The 27,878-nt window shown below is 43.2% G+C and overlaps 1 protein-coding gene across 1 annotated transcript in view; it reads left to right on the top strand.

The window, feature by feature from the left end:
• The window catches only part of nmnat2 (nicotinamide nucleotide adenylyltransferase 2), a 261,204-nt gene that overhangs the window by 162,610 nt on the left and 70,716 nt on the right, over positions 1-27,878 (top strand). The gene's annotated exons all lie outside the window — the stretch shown is intronic.

Here is a 27,878-nt window from a genome sequence, read left to right as displayed (position 1 = left end):
TCCTCTTTCACTTAGGCCCTGTCCAACTTCCCAGACTCAACATTGAGATCAATAATTTCAAATCCGAACTGTAAAATAATGTGGTTGTGTTGTGTATGATGATATAACACAGACATCAACAGCTATGTGTAAGCATCTGAACAGAGAGAAGTATTCTGTCCAAGAGAGACATCTACTTGACTCAGAGTGTAGAATGTACCATGGTGTATATAGAGGTTTGGGTGGGGGGGAGGGGGTTTTGAAGAAAACTACTAAAGTTATTGTGGTTCTATTCGCTGAGCTAGGAATTTGTGTTGCAGACATTTCGTCCCCTGTCTAGGTGACATCCTCAGTGTTTGGGAGCCTCCTGTGAAGCGCTTCTGTGATGTTTCCTCTGGCATTTATAGTGCTGGAGGAAATGCCGGAGGTAACATCACAGGAGGCTCCCAAGCACTGAGGATGTCACCTAGACAGGAGACGAAACGTCTGCAACACAAATTCCCAGCTCGGCGAACAGAACAACAACAACGAGCACCCGAGCTACAAATCTTCTCACAAACTTTGAACTACTAAAGTTAGCCAAAGTCACTAAGTAGTGGAGGGAAACGTTGCCAATCCACAGTAATCCGCAAATTGCCTGAAGAGTAATTCAAATGGAATCAAACCACAAACTACTAAACTCTCTCTTTTTTTTAATAACAGGTATTGAGCAAATGTGTAGGTGGGGCTAGTTTAGATTGGGAAATTTGGTTGGCATGGACAAGTTGGATTGAAGGGTCTGTTTCTGTGCTGAATGGTTCAATGACTGTATATTGCTATTGCTTCCTTCTCTAAATCCAACATTTGCTTTTACTTTTTCTATTGAGTGCCAGCTGTGACTCAGTTAGTAGCACTTTCGCTTGTGACTCACAATGGATGGCTACAAATCCTACCTTGTTTTTCAGCACAAAATTCTAGGCTGACACTCCAGTGCCTTACTTAGGGAATGTTGCACCTTTGGAGGTGCTGGCTTTCAGATGAGATATTATCTGAAAGAGATTCCAGTTATTCCCAGTTGCTGATGAATAGTTATCTCTCAATCAACATTGCAAAAGCAGAATATCGGGTAATTATAACATTGTTGTATGTGGAGGAATTACTGTGTTTCCTACATTACGTTAGTGACAACATTTTAAAAATATTTCATTTACTGCACAGCACTTTGTAATTCCCAGTGTTGTGAAAAGTGCTTTTTTTTTGTTAGCTTTGTTATAGTTCACATTTTTGCCTTGGACCATGATTGCCTTATTCCTTTAATCATTCCTGCCTTCCACCCTATCACAGATCTATCCCTTTCTGCTTCCCCCAAAGCCCTTTTTACAGCTAAACCTCCCACTCACACCCCATTTCCCCCAGTACCTCCCTTTCCTGCTTCTGCATTTACTTAAAAAAACTGTTCCATCTCTAGCTATTGATGAAAAATCACTAACACTAAGCATTAACTCCGTGTCTCTTCCAATCTATGTAGCACTTCAGATTATTTTATGAGATTTTATTGATTTCCTTTGTGAACAGTTAAACTTGGAGCCAAAATTGAAGTATGTTTGAATTCACAGTACGTTTTGACATTTATGATTAGGATCCATTGCGTGTTTCTTGGTGTCCATCATTTGGCCTGGTAAAGCTGCCAACTTTTCTAGTGGAGAAAATCTGCACCTTAGGAGGCGTCATGGTGACTCAGTGGTTAGCACTGCTGCCTCAATATCCTAATATCTTTCAAACTACAGCCTTTTTTACCTAGTGCAAACATATTTCTAGCAATAACCATGACGACTGGTGCAGGGAGCTCAGTAAGAACCAGCTCAATTAGCAGCTCTAGAATACTGTCAGTTTGTGGTATGTTGTACAAGAAGATGGTCAGGCCTGCAAGTCCTCCAGATGAACTCATCTCACACAGCAGCACTGGCCAAACGTCCCTGTCACTCATATGGACTCAATGCAGAAATACATCAAATTGATCATAACCAACAGATTAGTTGTTAGCACAATTAAAAGTCTGTCAATCAGCTTCTTCATGAAAATTGTGCACACTTCAAACAATAATTTGAGTTCTGTGGCAATCTGCCAGCCTTGCTTTAAGCATCAATGATAAGTGTGAACTGAGAAGCTGTCACCCACAGCTGTGCACTCCCACCATAATTCTACCACAAATGTAACAGAAAAGATGGGATTATTAGTCAGGACTCAGTTCCACTCAGCTTTCACTGCCTAATTGTAGGCAATGTACTTTGGGACAGGTATCCTACCACCCGACACGACTCACTTAAAAGAAATTCAAATGCATTTTTTGAGCTGCTGGGTTGGGTATGTATCCCACCTTTCCTGATTATCAGCCTTATGTCATATCATCTTGATGTCACAAGGAATTAAGGGCTACGGGGAGAATGCGGGTAAGTGGAGTTGAAATGCCCATCAGCCATGATTGAATGGCGGAGTGGGCTCGATGGGCTGAATGGCCTTACTTCCACTCCTATGTCTTATGGAAATGAGGCAGCTGTTCAAGGCTGTGTAATCAAGAGGAGAATTAGCTTAATTAAAGAGGAATATTTTTTGACGTTATATATGTTGATGACATTTTCATATATATCCAAGTTAATTAGTTTCATCCAGTCCTTTATTTGAATCCCTAGCTGTAAAATTGAGTCATGCTAACTGCTGGAGACACTACAGTCCAGAGGCTGTCTAAATCTCAGTTCTTTCAAATGATGTTATTTGCTGATTTCCTTTTTTTCTTTTATCTAAGCTGGCACTATTTATGTGCATGCCTTGGCAATGAATGTCAGCTAGCTATTTGTTGGTGGGCATGTGTGAGGTGAACATGACCTTGTCTGATATGCAGCTGTATGCAGTGTGATCAGGAGTCAATGTGTCTTCACTCTGCATTCTGAGAATTATCTGACCAAGCACATGGTCTGTTCATGTAGCTCAGCTATTGAATTAACAAACCATTGAAGTAAATCATGCTCCGTGGGAATAACAAACTGGAGGTCATTGAACTTTTCATGACACTGTACCCAGATTTTCGAAACTGGATGACCTTGTGTTGATGACGAGAGCTGGCCATGCCTCCGGCCTTTTTAGTGATTTGATTTGCTTTGATTTATCATGGTCGTTTGTACCTAAGTACAGTGAAGAGTTTTGCTTGTGAGCAGTACAGGCAGATCATAGTAAATAAGGACATTCATAGGGTGCTTAGACAGAGTGAGGCATACAGATTACACTGCACAGGAGGTGGGCGAAGCAAGATCAACATTAACAAGACAACATTATTTAAGTTAGAGATCATTCATCAGTCTAGTAACAGCATTGAAGACGTTCTTGAACCTGTTGGGGGGTGTGTGTGTGTGTGTGTGTGTGTGTGTGTGTGTGTGTGTGTGTGTGTGTGTGTGTGTGTGTGTGTTCAAACTTCTGTATCTTCTGCCTGACAGAAGAGGTTGTAGGAGAGCATTACTAGGGTGGGAAGGGTCTTTGATGATGTTGGTAGCCTTTCCATGGCAACGAGAAGTGTAAATGGAGTCCATGGATGGTAGGTTGGCTTCCGTGATAGTCTGGGCTGTGCACACCACCTTCACCAGTTGGTTATGGTCCTGGGCAGAGTAGTTGCTGTATCAGGCCATTATGCACCAGGATAGTATGCTTTCTGTGGTGTATCTATAAATGTTGGTGAGGGTCTTGATGGACATGCAGAATTTCCTGAGTTGCCTGAGGAAGAAGAGGTGTTGTTGTGCTTTCTTGACCGTCACATCTAAGTGGGAAGTCCAGGACAGGTTGTTGGTTATCGTCACTCCTAGGAACTTGACACATTCAACCCTCTCAACCTCCACTCTGTTTCTGTAGGTAGCAGTGTGTTCTGTTTTCTTTCTGAAGTCAATGATCAGTTGTGTCTGGATGACCTTACAGGCCTCTGAGGGATGAGAACTTTCCTCTGAGTGAATGTTGATATTTACAGCAGCATAACAAAGGAGGAAGGAAGCACAGGAAATATGGCACTGAGAGGAAGGGTCCCAACCAAACTTACAACTGGATACACTTGGATTCCTACCTTAGCAGTAACCACACTTATACTCAAAGTGACTCTGGTGCAGTTTCCCTTTATGCCTACTAGCTGTGGTTGGAGAAAAATGGTCACAGTGGTTATGCTTAAAATGTGTTCAATTCAGTGTTGAGTGCAGAAGAATGTAAGGTGTCTAATATAAAAATCAGGCACTATTTCTGAATTTTCAGTTGAGTTTCTTTGGAATAGTGTGGGAGATGTAAAATAAGGGGTGTGAGTGGATTTGAGTGGAGAATTAAAAAGATGTGACCTGGTTCTCATGGTCAAACTGTTGGACTGAATGTAGACTTCTGCAAAGTGATCACTGAGTCTGTATTTGGTCTCTCCAATGGAGTGGAAGCTGCATCATGAATGGCCCACAGGGTACATTAAATTGAAGCCAAGTTGGCTTGAGTAGGAAGGGGCTGGGGAAGGGGAGCAGATTTTCGGGTAATGAAAGACTGCATCTACACAATCGTACATTTGCCCGAACAACTACATCTTCCCTCCCAAGTCATAAGGAAATGGTAATGGATCACTGAGGATTTGTTCAGGATCTTATTTCCCTTCTTTACCACCATGGCCTCTGGTTTTGCTCACTGCTTGGACAGAGTTTGCTGTTAGGCTCTCTTTTTGTCCAGCTGATAAGCATGGTTGTTTATTTTTACTGCTGAATTTAAGCTTTAAGCAGCGTGTGTTAAAATTTTTAAAAATCTATAGATGTTTGTTTTTTGTAAGTTTCTAAGTATGTTTTCAGAATTTAACTTGGGGGCTGAGCCTGGGCAGCTAGTAGAGTATCATCAAGGCCTCCCACTGTTTCTCCACCTTGAAGTAGAAAGGATGAATGATATGTTTCTGTGACTGACAGAACAAGCACCACTGGCTGTGCCTGGCCTTTATTACAGGCAGTCCTGACTCTCTGTCTGCAGATCCAGCTGCGGTTATTTCATCATGGCCTCTCGGCAATACTTTAGAAAGTTGCGCTTCTCTCACAAGTTGTACTAAAATCCTGTTGACAAGGCTCCTTAGAGAGACCCATAGCTGACTGCGAGCTAAGTTTGCTGACTATTAAGGCAGCATCCGAGGAGCAGGAGAGTTGATGTTTTGAGCATAAGCTCTTCATCAAGACTGCTTATGCTTGAAATGTGACTCTCCTGCTTCTCGGATGCTGCCTGTGCGTTTCCAGCACCACACTTTTTGACTCTGATCTCCAGCACCTGCAGTCCTCACTTTCTGTTCCTTGCTGACTATTAACTCCTGTCATCACAATCTCCAACTGGGAGCAAACTCAAATCATTTACTGGCATCTAGCTTTCCTCCATAGTTGTCAAGGATTCGTTTGGATTTAATTCTGTTCATCCTTGCACCCTGTTGTATCATCCTAAATCATTCTGCACATCTTAACGTGAGTCATAAGAATGTCTCACTGTAAACAAATCTACCAAATTATTTTTAAAAAATGGAAAAAAATGCAGATGCTGTAAATCAGAAGCAAAAGCAGAAATGGCAGGAAATGTTCAGCAGGTATGGCAGCATCCGTGGAGAGAAATTACAGTTAACGTTTCTGTGTCGACAGGACGCCGTTCTGAGGAAGGGCCACTCAACTCAAAACTTTAACTCTGATTTCTCTCCACAGATGCTGCCAGACCTGCTGAGCTTTTGTAGTAATTTATGTTTTTGCAACCAATTTATTTACTGTTTGAAACCACTGTGCATGCCCTAGATTCTGAACCCTATGTTCCCTTTTAGTTCAATTTCCTTTCACAGTGCCCAGACATACTGTGGTGCCTAATTGATTTGCAGCAGGAACTTTACCCATTGAGAGGATATTTTCTAATTGGCAGTGAGCCATTGCTTATTTCAAGAAGTAGAAATTGAAAGTAGTCAGCATGTATGGATGGCAACACAGACCTTGAATGATATTCTTTAATGTAGATAAGTGATTCCCTAATCCAAGGTCATGTACATCTTTTAGCCTGGTCCATACTTAGCACAGACCTGTTCACTTTAGGGATACAAGAATGAATTCCCTTTTGCTGAATTACATACATTAGTACCTCAACCTAAGAGTCTTTTAATTTGATGTGTTGAAACAGAACTGTCCTCAGACAATGTACTGAGCAATGTGTTACAGACAGAAGGTGGTTGCCATGACACCTCAGCAGTGCTGGATTCCCTGTCCCCATCCCGAGAGGTTAGCTTTTCCTGGACAACTTCAAAATAAAGAGGGAGTCCGGTGAGTGGATGAGGGAAGGTGTGGGAAGCCGACACACCCTCCCAGCTTCTCCTCAACCCAGCCCGCTAAAATAGCTCCTTGTCCTGTTCTAACCTAAATCTGCTGGCAAGGAATGAAAGTATTGAGACATGGCTGTTTCTGAAAGCTTTGTGATAAGTCATCCATTGCCTGTACAGAAAAGATCTATGGGTGGGAAAACATCGTGAAACTCAGAGGTGAGTGAGTACTCAAATTTGAGTAAATTTAAGGAGGAGATCGACAGATTGTTAATTAGTAATGGACTCAAGGATTTTGGGAAGGGGGTAGGAAATTCAAGTTGAGGCCAAGCTGAGATCAGCCAGGATTGTATTGAATGGTTCTTATGTTCTTACTGACTGTGAAGATTTCAAGGAAATTTAATGACAGCACAATAATGAGCCATTGGGATTTAGTGCACATTGCTGAATTTGCTTTAAAAAAAACAAACAATAATCTTGTAAGCATGTTGTGGATTTCCTTTCTGGAATCCCATTCCTTCAATGATTTGGAGGAGTATATGGTGATAGAATGGAACTCAGTAATGAGAAAAATGCTGAGAATTTAGTGGCGTTGACAAACCAAGGGCCATTATCTATGGACTTGTCCCAAAGGCCTTGTATAAAAGGGTTTCCATTTTCTCCAGAAGTAGTGAAGGACTGAGGCAATAAGTGTTGCTCTTTATCCAAGAATTAATCGAACCAGAGCAGAAGCATCACCTGGGCCACAGCTTTATTAGAAAGGCGCTTATGGTTATAAATTGATATACAAGGCTATAAGTGGATGTTTCTGGGCAACCTTGGGTAATAAATGTCACCAAATACAATCAGCAATCAAATACTGCAGTAACTTGATTGATATCCTGTTCAGACAGGCCATAAATTTCTAGCCTTTTCTTATGGACTAAGCAGAGCAGACAGTGAACACTGCAAGTTTATCAAGTTACGTTGCTTCTGAAGTACAAGTATCTGCATTTCTGCATGATCTTCAGGGTATTTACTAACTCCTGGGCAGTAGCTGAATATTGTATTTGAGTTAGAAAAGATCTGGGAGGGAGGATACCCATAAGTACCACCCAACTGGAAGATGTCACATGGACTTTGGGCAGATCAACTTAAGATCTCGGAGTGTAAGACCTAACATCCAGGTCCTCCTCATAGTCTCTATAACAATGCCTACCATATCAATGAAACATGTAACTAGTTGCTAACATGCTTCATGTTAAATACAAATTGGAGCATTGTTCCTTTAGCACACCAGATCCTGTAGATCCCTACACTTAGAGATGTTAACAGCAATCTACTACATAGTGAGACGGCAACTTGATTTAGCTGTGCAAACAATTCTGGGCACCTGATGGCACTGGTACAAGAATTGGTATACTTTCTGGACAAGCCTTCCTTCCTAGGCCACAGACAATCTTCATGCCCTAACGGATATCCTATTGCAGCTCACGTGCCCAAAACATGAGTCATATTGGGAAGTCTAGATGTGACCCAGCTGGAAGAAGGCAGGGGAGGGGCAAAGGTCACTCTGAGACGCAGGACAGACCAACATGTGAGCAGCCTCTGTTATTTTCATAAAGTTTAATTCGTCTTACTCTCGGCTACACAAATCTAATTCTTCACTTGCCAGTCTTGGAGCCCATTTCTCTTTGTCGCTCAGTACAGCTGCATGCATGCAGCACGCATGGTACATGTTCCAGTTAACAGAATACAGTGTAGTCCTCCATACCTCACAGTAATAAGGCAGCTCTGATTCAGAAAGCTTATGAACTGCTAATGGAAACCTCCAGTACATTTTGCAGCAAACTGAGATCTGAGCTTTTAGTTCACCACGGCCAATTTTAAACCCACTGCCACTCCATTTCTGCTGAGTTGGTCATTAAAATCAGTCTCTAACGTGTCCTGTCCAAAGTACTCACTGTCATCAATTTGTATTGTGCCCACTCTTGTCTACAAAGCTTCTGATATAACTTAATACAGAGCTTTGGAAGAAAAATAAATGTTTTCATCTTCCAGTGAAACGTTAGCACATTAGAAATTGAATTTCACCATAATGATTTGCAGCACCCATTCGTCCATCTTTGTCAATTCACTTGCTTTAAATGCTATTTGAGAAGATCAATCTCTGAGAAATTGGACTGTGCAGAGATTTTAATAAGGAGCTGTAAAAATAACTAGAAACCACCTTTCAGCAAGCCTGCAAACCAATATCTATTTCAATTAATTCAGTTCTTGGTGAACATTCACAAAGCTCAGCCCAGAACACTCATCATTCATTCTAGAATAGAGTCCTTGTGCAAACTCACAGTGGTTTCTGACAGCAATGCTATTAACTAATGAAAGCAATGGGTGAGAGAAAATATTGCGACTAAGTTAGATACTTGTAACGATTTTTAAACAAATGATCCTATGTTCAAATATGTGAACATTTAACATTCAGCTGATTTTAATTAGTTTATATTACTTTATTTCACATGTAATATAAACAGACTAACTAGCATGGGGTTGTGCATTTATTTGCCATATGTGCCCTCTGTGACTATGTCCCCATGAATTTAGTCACACCACTGCTCAAATTTGATTTTTGTCACATGTAGTAAAGTACAGTGAAAAGTGTTGTTTTACTTGCTTTACAGGCAGACTGTACTACACTAGTACATCATGGGAACAGAACAGAATGTAGGATGCAGTGCTACAGCAGCTGAGAAGGTGCAGAGAGAGAGAGATCAGCATTAATATTAAAGATGTCCATTCATAAGTCCAATAAGAACAGGGAAGAAGCTGTTCTTGAATCTGTTTCTACATGCACTCAAACTCTTGTGTCTTCTGGCCAATGGCAGAGGGTGAAAGAGAGTATAACTGGGGTGGGAGCGGTCTTTCATTATGATAATTGCATCCCTGAGGCAGCGGGAAGTATAGATGAAGTCAATGGATGGAAGGCTGATTTGTGTAATGGACTTCATGCTCCACATGATCACTACCCCAGTTCACTTCATCGATAAACATATTCCTTGATTCCTGTCTCCGTAATATACTAATCTAGCTTCCTGTGAAATGTTCTTATGCTACCCACATTGATTATTCTATGTGGTACCACATTGCAGCCACTTTCTGGATAAAGAGGTTTCTTTTAAATTTCTGCACAGATTTTTTTCATTTTTATTAAAATATCTATAAACCTAATTCTAAATCTTGAAATTGATCTACTTTCAAAATGTTTCTTGTTATGACCAACTTGCAGATCCTTCCAAGTGCCTTGTGTAGGTAGCCTGCAGGTTATAGGGTGCATGCTTTATTCCTATGTCATTTGAAAATGAAGGAAGGTAAAGCAAAATTATTTGGACTTAAGGTCTCAAAAGATGTGCGATGGAGGTAAATATTAAAGCTCTCAGTATTATCTTTACTGGTGTCTTTAACCATTAATGAATGTTGCTGAGCCTGTTCTTCCTGCTTTTCTTCCTCAAGGGTTGTCAATAACTGATTACACTGTCTCAGCAGGATTGGGTTGTCATGATATGGTACTCCTGACCCTGACCACTGCTAGTGGTCCACTGACCATGTCCAAGCTCCTGGACTGGTATCAGACACTGCCCTTATCTGAAGGCTGTCTTCCTTGATCTGCTGAGGATTACTCCCCTAAGATATGGCCATTTGACAGAAATACATACAGTGAGTGTGCCACATATGCAGCAGGTACATGCTGTAGGTGTAAGATTGACAGAGTTCAGTGCTATACAACAACATGTCCACTCCCTTGACTGATCACTGCTGCCAACCATGACAAGTTGCCCGGCTCAGTATCTGTGCTAAACAGCAACAAATGACAAAAATACCTTTTAACTTAAGCTTTTAACTCCTGACTGAGATGTCAAAGCGCAAAAAGGCAGGGTGACGCAGCAATGCTGTGAGCATCCAAGTGCAAACAAGTGAGCACTAAACAATCACACAAGGACGCCTGGGATGCACCTTGGCCCAGTCTGTGAGATAGAATTGACAGCAGCATTACAATGCACTCCAGAACACAACATTGAATGGAGAACCGTACTGCTAGTGAATCAGAGCTATCCTATGATGATGTGGTAAGCCTGGGGGATATCTAATGGATGGAGATGGGGGCGATCACTGCCCAGGGACCATGCCTGAAATGTTGGGGGCTACAATCCAATATGGAGGGCCAGGCAACAAGCAGCAAGCTGGATTGGGCCATGTAATTGCTCTAAGTTTCATGTTGGGAACTGTCATCATTTAGTTTCTAGTGAGCTAGGGGGAGGTCACAAAAATATCAGTGAAATGCGTACAAATAGGCCTCACATCATTGAACATGAGAGAGATTCTTGTCTCACTGTTTAAGGCCTAGTTGCAGATTCAGACATTCTTTTCTTTATAGTGAGAATCTTCACCAATGCCCATATCATTCAGGAGCTGCCCATTGAATAATTTTGTCATTCAGTACATCAGAAGGTTATATACTGCATTATGCCTTTGTTGTTTCAGTTAGTCTCACTCCCCTGTTCCACCCATGTTTTCCTGCACTTATTAAGTTAATAACTCAGTTCCTTTAAAAAGTTGCCACTGTTGGTGCTTCCTCATTTCAAATGATGCATTATTGATGACCTGAAAAAAATTCCTATCTCCCCATGAGTTTTTTTTTCAGTTGTTTTATTTTCACATTCTGTCAGGCAGACGTGGTATCAGCCTCTGTCCTGACACGTTTGTGAGTGCACAACTGAGTGATTCCACACAAGTCACCCAGTACTCCCAGGGAGGAGCCAGTCTTGTAGAAGTTCAGAGTGACTGTCACCTTCACAGCTCCCAGGAGAGGACAGTTCCCTACTCCCCCAGCCCTCGGCTCCTACACGAGTGGCCAGCATAGTTCCGTCACAGTGTCCTCGGACACATGGAGCCTGCACCTTGCTTATTCCAGGATTCAGAGCCAAAACACTCTGGGTCTCTCATCCCCCGAGGTGCCGTACCGCTACGACCTGCCCCTGAGCTGGGTGTTCCTTTTCCTCAAAGGTGACCTGCTGCTGCTCTCAGGCTTGCCATTGGCCCTGTTTTCCTCTATCTGCCTTTACCTCCTTCAGAAAGTTACCGCAGCAACCAACATCCCACAAGCAACAGGGCACAGGATGGTCTGTGGAAATGACCTCCATTGGGAACCTCAGGGGCGAAACAGGTTCTTAACCCACAGAATAGTCATACCCTCCTTCTAGAAAATGGCAAGTGATGGCATGAAGATCAGCGTAGAATGGACATCGCCCAACACCAGCGTCTCCCTGGTTAACAGGTACCTCCTAGAGCCTCTGTGTCTCCTTTTACCTTATACTGCCCCGAACAGCCCATTTCCACCCATACTCCAATGTAGAGACTCACCAAATGAACCTTGCCTCTAACTGTCCTCCCTGCCCCACCCCCGAGCCGGAATTATACATTCCTGATGCCCAGTCTGGGTCCTCCAAGGTGATAGTCAATATCAACCCCATCACCATGCCCTCCAGTGCGGTACAGTCTACCCCTGCACAACCTGACATCAGCCCATCACTATGCTTGTCCCCACCTCCACAAATGCCTCTGTTCTCCCCTAAAGCCTCAATTCCCTCCCTTTTTGCAGTGATCTCACCCCTTGTTGCCCATATATTTCCCCTTTGCACCTCCTAAACAATCAGTGGACTGACTCCGAGGACTGTATTCAATTGCAGGCCTGTGATTGACTTCAGCAGGCAGCTCCTCCACATTACTGAGCAAAGCCCTGATCGTCTGAACCCTGACCCATTTGGTTTGCAGCTCCCTGACTGATGATAGGCCATTCCCCTAACTGGCCCGACAAGATTGAAACATTGCGCACGCACCAGACTGCAGGTGGACAGATTCCTTGACGATGACTAGCCCGAGTGGATGACAGATCTGGACTGAGTGCAGACTGTGACAGATTGAACCAGGACATTCAGCAGACAGCAGCCTCCCCCTCTGTCATCCCCCCTGCCCACAGACTGGACAACATACTAGCCCACACTCAGCCAATCTGTTGAATGAATGTGCAGTATGTTTGCTGGAGGTGTTAGATCAACAACATAGTGTACTGTAGAGCAAAGTGCCTCAGACGGACATGACAGGCAACCTGACTCTGGCTCCATGTTAAATAGCTTGTCAGTTTGACATCACTGACAGCTTTAGGTTCTGGCTGAGGTACTGACTTACAAAACCAGCATGATACATCAGGAAGGCATGGCCTGGATGCTGTGAGCATGGAGCTAGGCATTTAGTGAGTGAATGCTAAGACAGCAAGTGTATGAGGGGCAGCCTGGTCGAGCCTGAGGGCTGGTGCCAACCCCTGTGTGAAAAGTGTCCTTGCAGCAGTATTTCAATACTAATGGCTGATGCTGTCTGTAATCCAAGTCTGGGGGCTGTTGAGACACATGAGGATTGTGAAGGGCTGGTAAGTATCAGATACCAGTCTCCGTGGACAAGAGTTTGCTGCTGGTGCCCATGGACTGTGCACTGCGATGGTGTTTAATGTTGAGTAATTATGGAGGTACCTAGCAGCCAGCGATGAGCTGAAGACTTGCATGCTGAGATTTCTCAACATAGATATATAGAAAATAAGACCTGAAGTAGGTATTCAGACTATTGAGCCTGCTCTGCCTTTCATTTTGATCATGGCTGATCATCCAACTCAATAGCCTGTTCCTGCTTCTCCCCCATATTCTTGAACCCTGAGAGCTATATTCAACTTCCTCTTGAAATCATACAATGTTTTGGCCTTGATTGCTTTCTGTCACAGTGATTTCCACTGGATCACCACTCTTGGTGCAGCTTGTTTGGTTTGTTCAGTAAGATAAAAAGCTGAATATTAGTGAGGAGAACTCTGACATTATCAAGGCATTTAACAAGCTATAAACCCCCTGAAATGGTCACCCACCACTAGCTTTTGAGAAACCCACCTCACCGCTCAGCAAAGGTATAAGAGAGGGATAGAGTTGCTCCTGACATTGAGAATTATCTGTTTGTCTGATTATGCCATAAATCTTGCATAGTCCACGTCACTCTGACCCTTCACTCATGGACATCTACTGCAATTTCATTTTTTTGTCACTAGATGGTGGTGATGTTTCACACAAAAACATCTCAAATTCTAAACTTTTAAACTATGTTGCTGCACAGCATGATTGAGTTCATCATCAGCTGCTATCCTTTCTTTTTGGGTACTTTTGATCATTCACTCCTCCAGGCCAGGTCCATCTGGTCATGCAGATGGTATCCATGTGACAATAAGCTGGAATCCTTCTGGAGTCTGCCCTGTGTGGTACATGACCACATAAAGCAGGAGGGTTTAAAGGAGTCAATTTGGAAGAAACCAGTTGGCTTGGTGTTTGAGTTTCCACACTGTCTTTCATCAGTCCTGCAAAGATATCACATTTGGCAATGAAGTGGGATTGTGGATGTCTTTAGCCAAATAAATTTGGGTTGAAAAATCAGTGGCAAGCACGTTGTTTTGCTGAGAAATAGTTTTTAAAATCTGATCTTTGTGGAAGGGCAGTTTGTAGATGTAGGTGGACTGACCATCAGGGATGGCTACATCATGAGCTATTAATCAGAAACTGGGTGAGTCCTGAACTGACCAAGGGAATCTGTCAGTACAGTATGCACTGACTCAGGATGTTTTTCAATGCAAACGATATCCTTTACGTTCCTGATAATCAGATTGTTAATCAGACAGTGTTGGAAAGGAAAAGGGTGATATTTTGAATTGAACTGGGTCCAGACCAATATGGAAGACTTGAATTTGCCCAGCCCTGTGAACCAAATGACATGTCACTGTCAGCCATTTTATGTGCACTGGAGCATCACCATAAATAAATGGAGGTGGTAGAAAGCTATTGGTTTGGAATGAGTTTCCCTGTGAAATGTTTGTCAAGGCTTTATAAAGCTTCCACGTGCTGCAGTTTTGGAAATTTTAAAAACAGAGCACGTAGGGACAAATTAGTGTGCAGTTTACAAATGAATACATTCACAGGAAGTTGCTAATATTGCCAAATTAACTTACAACCTAGCCTGCCAAACAGCATCGTACTGTGAGCTCAGGAGAAGCCAGAATCAATAACTATCAGTCATCCACAGAATCACATAACCCACACCAGAGTAGTCGAAAGTTGCAAGTTCCAAGTTCTGTTTCCAGTGCTTTATTGGTCAAGATTTGGCGCAGAAGTGTCCTAGCCCCAACCATCTCCAGCTGCTTTATCAATGGCCTTCCCTCCATCATAAGATCAGAAATGGGGATGTTCTCCGATAATTGCACAATGTTCAGCACCTTTTGGGGTGGAAGCAGTTCTGTGTGCATATGCGACAAGGCCTGGAAAGCATCCAACTCTCACTTTCTAAGAGGAAAGTAACAATCTTGCCACACAACTGACAGGCCATGATCATTTCCCAGAAGAAAACCCTCACCCCTTGTCATTCAATTACATTATCACCACTATCCTGGGGGTTACAATTGACCAGAAACAGAATTGTGCTAGCCATATAAATACAGAGGGGACAGCGCAGGTCAAAGGAATAGTTCAGTGAGTAACTCACCTCCTGACTCTCCAAAGCCTGTCCAGCATCTATGAAGCACGATTGAGAAGTATGAAGGAATACTCTCTGCTTACCTGGATAACTGCAGCTCCAGAAACACTGAAAAAGCTGATCACTATCCAGGACAAAGCAGCTCACTTTGTGGATACCAGAACAAAAACATTCACTGTCTCCATCCCTGACGCACAGTGGCACTGGTGTTCACCATCAAGAAGATGCCCGGTTGTACCTCACTCAGGCTCCTTTGACAGCACCTTATAAACCTATGATCACTTCCATCTAGAAGGACAAGGACAAAAGGTACATGGGAACACCAGCACCTGCAGGTTCCCCTCCAGCCATTCACCATCCTAACTTTGAATATTTCTGTTCCTTTATTGTGACTGGCTCAAAATGCGCTTCCTAACAACATTGCGGGTTTACCTATAGCACACAGACTGTAGCAGTTCACCACCCCTTCTCATGGGCAGCTAGGATGGCCAATAAATGTTGCCCCATTAGTTGACCCAATAGTGTTGCCCACATCCTACGACTGGATAAAATAAATTGTGAATGTAGAATGCTACAGTTACAGGGAGAAAAGTTATCTCACGAAGGCATGTTGGAAGAAGGCAAATGAAGAAGTCATGCAGGTACATGGAGAAACACTGGAGAGGAAAATGGTCAACACTGCATACAGTTGACTGTGTGATCACCAAGCTCCCCTAGTTAAACCGGCAATCTAAACAGCGGTAGGTTAATGGAGGGTCAGTTGAGATCCATACCATGAAAAGCACAGACCTACCCGATGGACATTCACTGGGTTTGATGGTACCCCAGTGCAAATGAAGGTTGGCTCACGGCATCAGTCAGTGTGATTTCCTGAATCACTGTATTCTGTATAAACTAAATCAACCAAAGGAGAAATCAGAATTAGGAAATGCAAAGGGTATCAGTCTCTGTTACCTATAAGGAACAATGAGTAAAATTGGCCGTCGTTGTAGCGAATGATGAAATGCAAGCCTTTCTTGGAAGAAACTGGTTAAAAGTCAGAATTAAACTGGAATGAGCTCGTTATGCAGAGACATGAAACTTACATGACAAGGTGGTGCAGAGACCTACAGGTATTTAATGAAATTGGCAAGCTAGTTCCAAGATATAAAACCAACGTACAGGGCCAGGAAATACCGAGCCAGTTTACAGCAGACTTTAGGCACAGAACCCTGTACTGCAAGAGAAAAAATACTTTAAGAGCTGACAAATCTGGAAATAAAGAACATGACCACAAAGATTGAACAGAATAATTGGACAATTCCAGTTGCTGAAAGTGTGTTGCTGGAAAAGCGCATAAGCCCTTCTTCAGTATGCCCGAAACGTCGAATTTCCTGTTCCTTGGATGCTGCCTGACCTGCTGCGCTTTTCCAGGCACACATTTTCAGCTCTGATCTCCAGCATCTGCAGACCTCACTTTCTCCCCAATTCTAGTTGCTACAAGCTTTTTGTTGTGCCCTATCTCAATTTGGACTTTCAACCCTTTGCCATCACAAAGCCATCTACTTCCACCTCTAACATTGTCCACCAAGATCCCAAACTTAATGTGTATGCTGCTGAAAACCTCTTCCATGCCTTTCACCTTTAGACTCTATGGTTTTGATATTGTCCCAGCCACCCATCTCTCTAAACTTTGGCTCATCCAAAAATCGCTGCGTGTAGCAACTTTTGAATCAACCTGTTAAGGGATATTATTGTACACCTCTGCAGCAGGTGAGACCTGAATCCAGGCCGCCTGGCTCAGAGGTAGAAGACATTATCACTGCACTGTCAGAGTTCAATCACTTCCTGTAATCCTTCATCCAGCAAGTACCGCTCACTTGCTACATTTTCTCCCGGTTCCCCTCATGGTTTAAGTTTGCAATTGCTCCCGTCCCAATTGATTTGGTGGAGGTTAATCTCCTTCTCTGCGGTATAAAGGAACAGCTGCACTATTCTTTCTCTATGCATTCCCACTGCTCAGCCTGTCACAATGAAATTGTGTAAGTGTCATTTATTCTTGCATTACTCTTCTTATCTCTGAGGTGGCATTTCATTCTCACTTTTATTTGAAATAAAATCTTTCCAAAAATGCCTGAGGAATAAATATCGGCAAAACTAATGAGGTGGTAGGTTGTTTTCTTGAGTTGAGGTTAATTTGCTCCTCCCTGTGATTCATTGTGCTGTAAATGCTGCTGCTGATGATGTGGATTGACCTTAAACTCACTGACTGCTGAATACTGATGACTTGGAATTGAAAATAGGCTGGCGCGTAATTTCCAGCCAGTAGAGATGTTATAGAATTAATCATTCTCTGTCTTGGCTGCAGTCTCTCAATTGCAGATTGTTAGCTGTGCATTAAAGAAAGCCATTTCTCCACTGTGCACTATAATGACAACCCTTGAGAGAACAATTCAACGATTGATACAAGAAGCAATGTCATTTCCACATTCCTATGTAAAATGTATCCTGGCTGAAGATAGCTTTGAGATTGCGGGATTCTAGTCTATTAAACTTTGACCTTCTTTTGATTGAGATGGAAGTAGGAATCCAGCTTGTACTCCTTCATTTTGGACGACATTACAAGTAATGAAGCTGGAATCCTGGGAATCTGGAAATGTCATTCACCCACCCTCTTCCGCTGGTAAAACATACAGAAGCAGTTGATTACAGATTCCTTACTTTCACTTAGATCTAACTCAAACTAGGTACTGGAACCAGAATAATTTCACATAGTTTTGTCTTCATTGGGCTAGCTGAACTGTCTGTCCTGTACATGTAGCACAGAATACATATTGGGTGGAAATATGAAAAGCCTGTGACTTGGAAGGGACTGACTAGTGCATTGGTTTAAAGTCATAAATAAATCTTATGTGAGTGACAGTGATTATTCTAACCTCTCCTTCTCAAGCTTCCTAGACCCTTTGATACCATGAGCCATGCCACCTTCCTCCTAGCATCTCTCTACTGTTATGTAACTGGGTGGGACTGGCCTTTGTTTGGTTTCATTTCCAACTGTCAAGCTTTAGCCAGGGAATCGTCTGCAATTTCTTCTGTTCCCACTCCCACATCATTAGCTCAGGCTTCCTCCTGTGACTCATCTACATGCTGCTGCCCATTGAGTGCATCATCCAAAAGCTTCATGCACAGTTACACTGATAACAAAGAGCTCCACCTCACCACTGCCTCTCTCAACTCCTCCATTGAAAACATGGATCTCCACCTTACTGATATCTCTCAACCCCTCCACTGATAACAAGGAGCTCCACCTCACCACTGTCTCTCTCAACCCCACCACTATCAACAAGGAGCTCCACTTCACCACTGTCTCTCTCAACCCCTCCACTGATAACATGGAGCTCCATCTCACCACCATCTCTCTCAATCCTTCCACTGACAACATGGATCTCCACCTCACCACTGTCTCTCTCAATCCTTCCACTGATAACATGGAGCTCCCCCTCACCACTGTCTCTCTCAACCCCTCCACTGACAACAAGGAGCTCCACCTCACCACTGTCTCTCTCAACCCCTCCACTGATAACATGGAGCTCCACCTCACCACTGTCTCTCTCAACCCCTCCACTGATAACATGGATCTCCACCTCACCACCGTCTCTCTCAACCCCTCCACTGATAACATAGAGCTCCACCTCACCACTGTCTCTCTCAATCCCTCCACTGATAACATGGAGCTCCCCCTCACCACTGTCTCTCTCAACCCCTCCACTGACAACAAGGAGCTCCACCTCACCACTGTCTCTCTCAACCCCTCCACTGATAACATGGATCTCCACCTCACCACCGTCTCTCTCAACCCCTCCACTGATAACATGGAGCTCCACCTCACCACTGTCTCTCTCAATCCCTCCACTGATAACATGGAGCTCCACCTCACCACTGTCTCTCTCAACCCCTCCACTGATAACATGGAGCTCCACCTCACCACTGTCTCTCTCAATCCCTCCACTGATAACATGGAGCTCCACCTCACCACACCTTCAACACACAACCCTGCTCCCATGCCCACATGTCTGTCCTTGGCCTGCTGCAATGTTCCAGTGAAGCTCAACGCAAACTGGAGGAACAGTATCTCATCTTCCGACTAGGCATGTTGCAGCCTGCCAGTCTCAACATTGAACTCAGCAACTTAGATAATTTTATTTCATTGATTTTATTTTTGTATATATATATATTTCACTGTTCTGTACCTCTTATTTCTTGGTTGTCTCTCTCTCTCTCGCTCCCCACTCTCTCATCACCTTTTTCCTCTCCACTTCCCCCTTTGCTTCCCTTCCCCTGTTTTCCATTTTGCCTCTGCTTCATCCCTCCCTTCCATCCTCCACATATTTTGTCACATAGCACTTGGTCATGCACAGCTCCTAATCTCCCTATAATCTCTCTATGCACTGTCATTATCACCTCTTTGTTGCGACCTTTGCTTCTGGAGCTATGACTCACCTTCTCTCAGCCTAATATAAATACCTCCCTATTTCTCCCCTTTTTTTTAGCTTTGACAAAGGGTCAGTTAGACTCGAAACACCAGCTCTGTTCTCTCCTTTCAGATGCTGCCAGACCTGCTGAGATTTTCCAGCATTTTCTCTTTTGGTTTCAGATTCCAGCATCTGCAATAATTTGCTTTTATCCACCTCACCACTGCCTCTCTTAACCCCTCTGTTGAAAACATGGAGCTCCACCTCACCACTGCATCTCTCAACCCCTCCACTGATAACATGAAGCTCCATCTCACCACAGCCTCTCTCAACCCCTCTGTTGAAAACATGGAGCTCCACCTCACCACTGCATCTCTCAACCCCTCCACTGCCTTTAATCTAGCTGGTTGATGAGAAGTTTCTTCCAAATTCATATTTAGATGACCAAACCCATTCATTTAAATTCCCTCCCCAAGTTCTATTCCCCAACACAAAGAAAATCAGCAGGTCTGGCAGCATCTGTGGAGAGTAAGCAAAGCTAACATTTTGGCTTTAGTGATCCTTCTCCAGACCAGAAGCATCCACAGTTCTTTGTTTTTTTTTCTCTCTATTCCCCAGCCACTGGTTTTTCCCCCATAGTTGGTGTCTGATGCTGAACCAGACCACCTGGAATGTTAGTGTCATATTTGACTCCAAAATGAGCTTCTGATCACATATTCTCCCAAACACTGGGACAGTCTATTTCCATCTTGGTTACATGGCCCACCTTTACTACTGCTGCAATTCTCATCCATGCTTTATTATCCCTGGATTTGTTACTTCAATACTCTCCTTGTACTCACTGTAACTACGAGTCCATCCAAAACTGTGCTGCCTGCTCTCTGACTCATATTGCCCTGTTTATGCAACAGTCCTGTTTGCTCTTGGTCCCACAATGTTTCAATTTTTAAAATATCATTCTTGTTTTCAAACCTATCTTCCATGATCGTCCCCCTCTCAGTGATTGGGCCCTTTACCTTGTGAGACCACTCCATTCCTCCAGTTTTGCTCTGTTGTGAACCCTAATTTGAGTGACTCCACCATTGGTAGCTGCGCCTTGAGCTATCACCACCCTAAACTCTGGACTTCCCTCCTTAAACCTCTCTAATCACTCTCAACCCATTTAAGACACTCTTAAAAATCTGAATTGGCCTCCTATCTCCTTATGTCACTTGGTAGCAAATTTTATTTCATAATCTCTGTTATAAGAATTTTCACTATGGTATAGATGGTAAATAGATACAATTATAGAGCGTTTTCACTTGTTTGAAATTAACTCATGAAATCTTTTCACTCTTCTAGTTGTTTATTAGAATGATCACACATAGAATTTTAGGCCATTTATGATCTTTCTAGATATGTAAAAAATATACAGCACAGACAATAGACAATAGGTGCAGAAGTAGGCCATTCTGCCCTTCGAGCCTGCACCACCATTCAATATGATCATGGCTGATCATCCTTAATCAGTATCCTGTTCCTGCCTTATCTCCATAACCCTTGATTCCACTATCCTTGAGAGCTCTATCCAACTCTTATTTAACTGAATCCAGAGACTGGACCTCCACTGCCCTCTGGGACAGAGCATTCCACACAGCCACCACTCTCTGGGTGAAGAAGTTTCTCCTCATCTCTGTCCTAAATGGTATACCCCATATTTTTAAGCTGTGTCCTCTGTTTCGGCACGTACCCATCAGCGGAAACATATTTCCTGCCTCCAGAGTGTCCAATCCTTTAATAATCTTATATGTCTCAATCAGATCCCCTCTCAGTCTTCTAAACTCAAGGGTATACAAGCCCAGTGGCTCCAGTAGGTAATCCCGCCATTCCAGGAATTGACCTCTTGAACCTACGCTGCACTCCCTCAATAGCCAGAATGTCTTTCCTCAAATTTGGAGACCAGAACTGCACACAGTACTCCAGGTGTGGCCTCATCAGGGCCCTGTACAGCTGCAGAAGAACCTCTTTGCTTCTATACTCAATCCCTTTTGTTATGAAGGCCAGCATGCTATTAGCTTTCTTCACTACCTGCTGTACCTGCATGCTTACCTTCATTGACTGGTGTACAAGAACACCCACATCTCTTTGTACTGCCCTTTACCTAAATTGATTCCATTTAGGTAGTAATCTGCCTTCCTGTTCTTGCCACCAAAGTGGATAACCATACATTTGTCTACATTAAACTGCATTTGCCATGCATCTGCCCACTCACCCAGCCTGTCCAGGTCACCCTATAATCTCCTAACATCCTCCTCACATTTCACCCTGCCACCCAGCTTAGTATCATCAGCAAATTTCCTAATTATTATTGTATTATTACTAATAATATTGTATTATTATTGTATTACTACTAATACAATCTTCTATATCATTAACATATATTGTAAAAAGCTGCGATCCCAGCACTGATCCCTGAGATACCCCACTGGTCACTGCCTGCCATTCTGAAATGGAGCCATTTATCACTACTCTTTGTTTCCTATCAGCCAACCAACTTTCAATCCAAGTTAGTACTTTGCCCCCAATACCATGCACCCTAATTTTGCTCACTAACTAATGAGTCATTAGTTTGGCAATCCAAGTTAGTGAGGCTACCAGTGCCAGTTATTGAAAGTAGATGTATTTTCAAAGATGCCCAATGTTGAAATTAAGACATAGAAAGACAGAGAAAATGATAGAAACAAGAGATAGCCTTACCCTCCAGATAATTTGTACATCTACTGCCTGAGAATGTTTGCTATTGGTGCAGTGTAAAAATGCAGGAAATATGCTATTCATCATGCTCAAAATATAAATTCAGAAAACAAACAATTAATCTTTTCCCAAGGTGGGTTCCTTCTTCCAGGTGCAGAGATGAATTCTCCAGATGGCCTTTTGCCTGTGAAAGGGAAACTAGAAAATACTTGGCTCAGAACACAGGCTGACCTGAAACCAAATGCACTTTATATAGAACCATAGAAAATAGGAGCAGGAGTAGGCCATTCAGCCCTTCAAGCCTGGTCTACCATTCAATATGATCATGTCTGATCATCCAACTCAGTACCTTGTTTTCCCCAAACCGTTTGATCCTTTTAGCCCCAAGAGCTATAACAAACACTTCCCTGAAAGTTCATTGATTAGCTTTCAAGAGGGTGCAGTCACTGACAGTGATACCTCAATCAGCTGCCTGGATCAAATTTGCTGCAGATCCGACAAAGGCAGAAAAGAGCACATGACACTGTTCCTGCTCCCACCCATTCACCATTCTCCTCAATGATAGTCCCACTTGGCCAACCCTTCACCTGTCACTCACCATCCCTCTCCCAAACTCTTGCCTCCTTACTCATCTCTTTCCTCCCATTCCCTTGCCATATCACTGTCACCCTTGCCACCTTGCAAATGCTGCACTCACCAGGAGAGGCACCAAGTGGGAGATGTCAACAGTCAGAAGAAGCACTGAGTGAGAGATGGTGAGGGGGTCAGGAGGGAGGTAGTGACTGGGAAGAGGGATAGTGAGGGAGGATTCAAACATAGAGTTCTGGGAAAGGTGGTCACAAATTTGCAAGGCAACAACGTGCTGAAGAATTCTAGCTAGGAACAGGGTAGTAGTTTGTAAAAGTGGTGTATTTAATTGTTTGTTTTCAGCAGAGCTGTGGTGATGGTAGATGTAATGCAGAAGGGGACAACACCTGAAAAGAATTTGCAATATTGGCTTGTACAGGCACCAGGAAGCCCAAATACCAATTTGAGGTCAGTATTTTAGATGCAGTAGGGTAATAGGGGCAATAAGTGGTTCTCATTGAGCTTGGAAAGGACAATTGGAAGGAGTAGAATAGAAACCGGAGCAAGGTGAAGGTTGAATGCCCATATGGGAGAGCCAAGGAACCTAGAGGGGAGAAAGGAAATGGCAGAGGTTTTTTTAAAGCTTGTATCTCTCAAAGATATTTTTTTTAAAAAGTGAAATAAATAAACAGTCAACCGATTGGCAGCAGCATTAGGAAGTTTCCGGACAAAGCCGGGCGATCACAATTTGGCTCTAATTAGTTTTAGGATGTGCTTATTTGCAAAGCTTTCCCTCAGGAGCAGTTGCTCATATTTATCTAAGGTCCACTTAGACTTTGTGACCTCAACAGATAAGCCAAATAAAAACAAGCTAACCTCAATGTGGCAGGCTTCATCTGGGAAAGACAACCAAGACGTGAGCACTCCTTACCTGTTAGATAATAATATTTTGTGTGTTAGCATAATCCCACATGAGCATCATGCAATACAGCATGTCCTTCCTATGGACAATACCATATAAAATCCAGTGAAATCCTGCCAAGTCAGCTGGTACAGACTGGAGACCAATCCATTAAATATTACTAGAGGCTGCTTCCTTTCAATTTAAAACAACATTCTGAGCCTGGTATGCCTGTAGCTGAAATGTCATATTAATATTACTGAAGAGTTCTGCTGGGGTTTATTCTTTTCAAAGAGATGATGAGCTACAGACCCTGCTCTTTCCTTTATTTGAAAATAAGTCATTCTGCTTCATGAATGCATGCTGATTTTTACATTAAAGTGAGCTGTCTGTGTAGCTAGCTCCTAAGGGCAATTTGATGTTTATCATTTATCTTGCTCCATCAGTTCTATTAGGTAAAAATGCAGCCACTTTTGAATGATTTTTAAGCTGACCTGTTCTGTAATAGTTTATTTGCTTGTTTTGTAATGCATCTGAAGAGAGCCAAAACAACCTTTAAGGAAATAAGACAAATAATAGAATGGAGACAGATAATGGGAATTATCTGGCCTTTGGAGATTGCCTGTTTGTGTGCAAGTTGTTTGATGTTGCATCGCTTTCTGTGTGGAAGCTAAACTAAACTACGGTCTACTCTTGTTACTTTTCCCAGGGACTGCATAACCTCTGACATGTAGCTATTAAGAAAAAAACTCAAGTCAGGAAAGTCCATGGTTCAGTTAGCTAATTTTTCAGGAATGAGTCAATCTCATTTATAGTGTCTGTAAGGCTCCAAGGTAGAGAAGCATGAAGTCAGTCAGCGCTCCTGCTCCTAATCTTGTGTGCCAGTGCAGGGTGTGAATAAAGACCAGATTACATTGTGCTATCCCACACAGTCAATGATGACATTTACTGCAGGAAAGCCTCACTAAAAGCTGTGGTTACATTCCTGAAAAATCACAACTTTAAGTGAAAGAACTTTAAGTGAGTCATTGATTCCCATAGGAATCAATATTAAAACTGTGGTTAGGTGCTCTGCCCTGTAAGTTGAAACACAATACTTTAAATGGTTAAATTCCTTCAATGGATCAATCAAGTTAGAAGAATGATAACATCCTACATCCAGACTGACCTCTTCAGTGGTTCCTCTAAGAGGGGAACCTGGGGTTTCCCTGCCCAAAGTCTGTGCCAGGGCACTTTCACTCATTGGGCTCTGGGGTGCCAGCTGAGGTTATTGCATATTCCTGGTCACACTGTGGTTACTGCCATATTTTGGATGTCCACGCTGCCACTTCTAGCTGGTCACTGCCACCTCCAGTTTCTCCTCAGGCTGCACCTTTTAGCTAGCTAGGGGGCCTTAGCCTTCCTCGCCTCTCCCCAGACTGTGTCTGAGCTCTCCCCCCATCCACACCTCACTCTCACTTCCTCTTTCTCTGGGGTATCCCCCGGGTGGATTGTCACTCCTGGCTAGTTTTAGATTAGCTTGCTTCCAGTGTAGAAACAGGCCCTTTGACCCAACAAGTCCTCCAAAGAGAAACCCTGCCCCTTATGTTTACCCCTGACTAATCCACCTAACACTATGGGCAAGTTAGCATGGCCAATTCACCTCATCTGCACATCTTTGGACTGTGGGAGGAAACCAGAGCACCCGGAGGAAACCCACGCAGACACTAAGAGATTGTGCAAACTCCACACAGACAGTTGCCCGAGGGGGGAATTGAACCCGGGTCCCTGGTGCTGTGATGCAGCAGTGCTAACCACTGAGCCACCGTGCTGCTCCAAATGTGCAATGTAGGGGCATTTATCCAAGTCTGGTGGTGGAATATGGTGCATTGGAGGGTGGTTGTAGAATAAAAGTCACCCTGGTCCAATGGAGCCTGGTGACCCCCATACATTTTTCTACCAGCTGTTGACCCCAGTCTGTTGCCAGGCCACACAGATATGCCAAGCGTGGTGGTGGCTGGTGCTCTGAGGGTCACTGAGAGGGTCTGGTCTTCCCAGATGTTGAGGGTTGGGGCCAAGCCTCGTGGCCAGCCAGGAGAGGTTAATCCATTGTGTCTGGGTGATGCTGGGGGTGATGCTGGCCTTTCGGGTGAGTATGCTGTTGGACGTCTGGCTGGGGATAGATTAGCATTCCCAGAAGGCACTCCAGGGTCTGGTAGGTGGGCATTCCAGGTAAAGACCTCAGGCAATGAGTCAGCATAGGGAGGGGACAAAAGCCAAAAGGCCTCAGGTATGAGAGATAGGAGGTCACTTCGAAATGACACCATTCAGGTCAGGTAATGCACTGTCATCAACAACATTATAATGAATCTCGTGATGCTAAACAAGGTCTCAGGCTCCAGTGATTTACTGACATTAAAGGAAAACAACATAAAACATGGATTTCCTGCACAGTGGTTATGATGTGAAGTTACTGGAAAGCACCCCAAAGAATACCTTTATGAGAGGAATGGAAGGAAAAGACTTGAAGAGCAAACTGACCAAGAAAACAACTTCTTTCCTGTTCTGAATTTGTATAATTACAGAATATAGCTTTGCAATTTTCAGGTTGGTCCCAATTACACTTTGCTTCAGAATACAGAGCAGAATTATCACATCCGTCTACATTTTAATGCAATATACACCAAAGGATGGAGAGGAACTAAAAATGTTCGCGATTTAAACTCCTTCTGCTTCCAGTGTTTTGTGTATTCATGTTCGTAGAACCATTGGCTGTTCAAATGGTGGCACGGTGGCACAGTGGTCAGACCCGGGTTCAATCCCTGCCTTGGGCACCTGTCTGTGTGGAGTTTGCACATTCTCCCCATGTCTGCGTGGGTTTCCTCTGGGTGCTCCAGTTTGCTCCCACAGCCCAAAGATGTGCAGGTTAGATGAATGGGCTGTGCTAAATAGCCCATAGTGTTAGGTGAAGGGGTAAATGTAGAGGAATGGGTCTGGGTGGGTTGCTCTTCGGAGGATCGGTGTGGACATGTCGGGCCGAAGAGCCTGTTTTCACGCTGTAAGTAATCTAAATGAGACATCTCACCTTGTTTTGACATTACTCATATTTATCTGCTGTTTTCAGTTGTGGTGATAAAAGTTGGGCAGGCACGGTAAAGACTTTCAGGTGAAGGCCATATCCTATAAGACAGAGCAAGAGATGGTTGTTCAGGGAATTCAGTGTCAGAATAAACATAAACTGAGAATTAAGGGCAGAAACACAAATAAATCTGAAGAAAATACCATGACTTACATTTTTTAAAAATTCATTTACAACAATGTGGCTTGAGCAAGGTCAATCTTTATTCCTCTTTCTTAATTTCCCGTTTTGAAGTTGAGGCAAGAGTCTTTCATCAATATTGTTGAGTGGCTGGCTAGACAATTTCAAAGGATGGTTAAGAGTCAGCTCCATTTTTGTGGGTCTGGTTTCACGTGTAGGCTAGACCGAGTAGGGATGGTAAATGTCAAGATTAAAGTGGTGCTGGAAAAGCACAACAGGTCAGGCAGCATCCGAGGAGCAGGATAATCGATGTTTCAGGTAGAAACCCTTCATCAGGAATTTTGATTCCTGATGAAGGGCTTTTGCCTGAAACGTCGATTTTCCTGCTCCTCGGATGCTGCTTGACCTGCTGTGCCTTTCCAGCACCACTTTAATCTTGACTCTAATCTCCAGCATCTGCAGTACCCACTGCCGTCTAGGGATGGTAGATGACCTTCCCTGTATGAAAGGTTTTTACAACAATATGACTGTGAAACTATCACCTTGAGCAACTTTAAAATTCCAGATTTATTTTAGTTAATCAACTGAAATTAAGTTCTCTGCTTCTGTGGTTGGACTTGAACTAATATCTCCTAATCATTAATGTAAGTATCAGGTTTTCTAATTTAGCAACATAATCACAGTGTTTCTAAGGGTGTGGCTGGTCCCTTAGTTGGGCTGTCATTTAAAGTTATGGCTTCAAGGCCCATACAGATTATGGCCTAGATTGACTCTTTCCTGCAATACTGAGGGAGTACAACACTGGAAGGGGTGTCACCTTTTAGCTGGAATGTTAAATGGAGGGTCCATGTATAATCCAATGGCATGTTTCACACAAGAACAAGGAAATCCGTTGGTGTCCTGGACAATTTATGTATCCCCCAACCAACAATACCAAAATAGATTTGTGTTTGTGGGCCTTTGGGAACGCTAAAATTAGCTGAAGAATTTGACTTCAAAACAATGAGGGCTACATTTTTCAAAAAAACAGGCCTATTGTTGTGAAGTTCAGGAATGTCCTGAGGATATGAAAGGCACAAAGTTAGTACAATCTTCCAGTTAGATCAGTTGCCCTTT

This window comes from Hemiscyllium ocellatum, chromosome 9, assembly GCF_020745735.1.
Source record: "Hemiscyllium ocellatum isolate sHemOce1 chromosome 9, sHemOce1.pat.X.cur, whole genome shotgun sequence".
Classification (NCBI taxonomy): Eukaryota; Metazoa; Chordata; class Chondrichthyes; order Orectolobiformes; family Hemiscylliidae; genus Hemiscyllium; species Hemiscyllium ocellatum.
The sequence above is the reverse complement of the archived record's forward strand: the minus strand, read 5'-3'. Positions and strand labels throughout refer to the sequence as shown.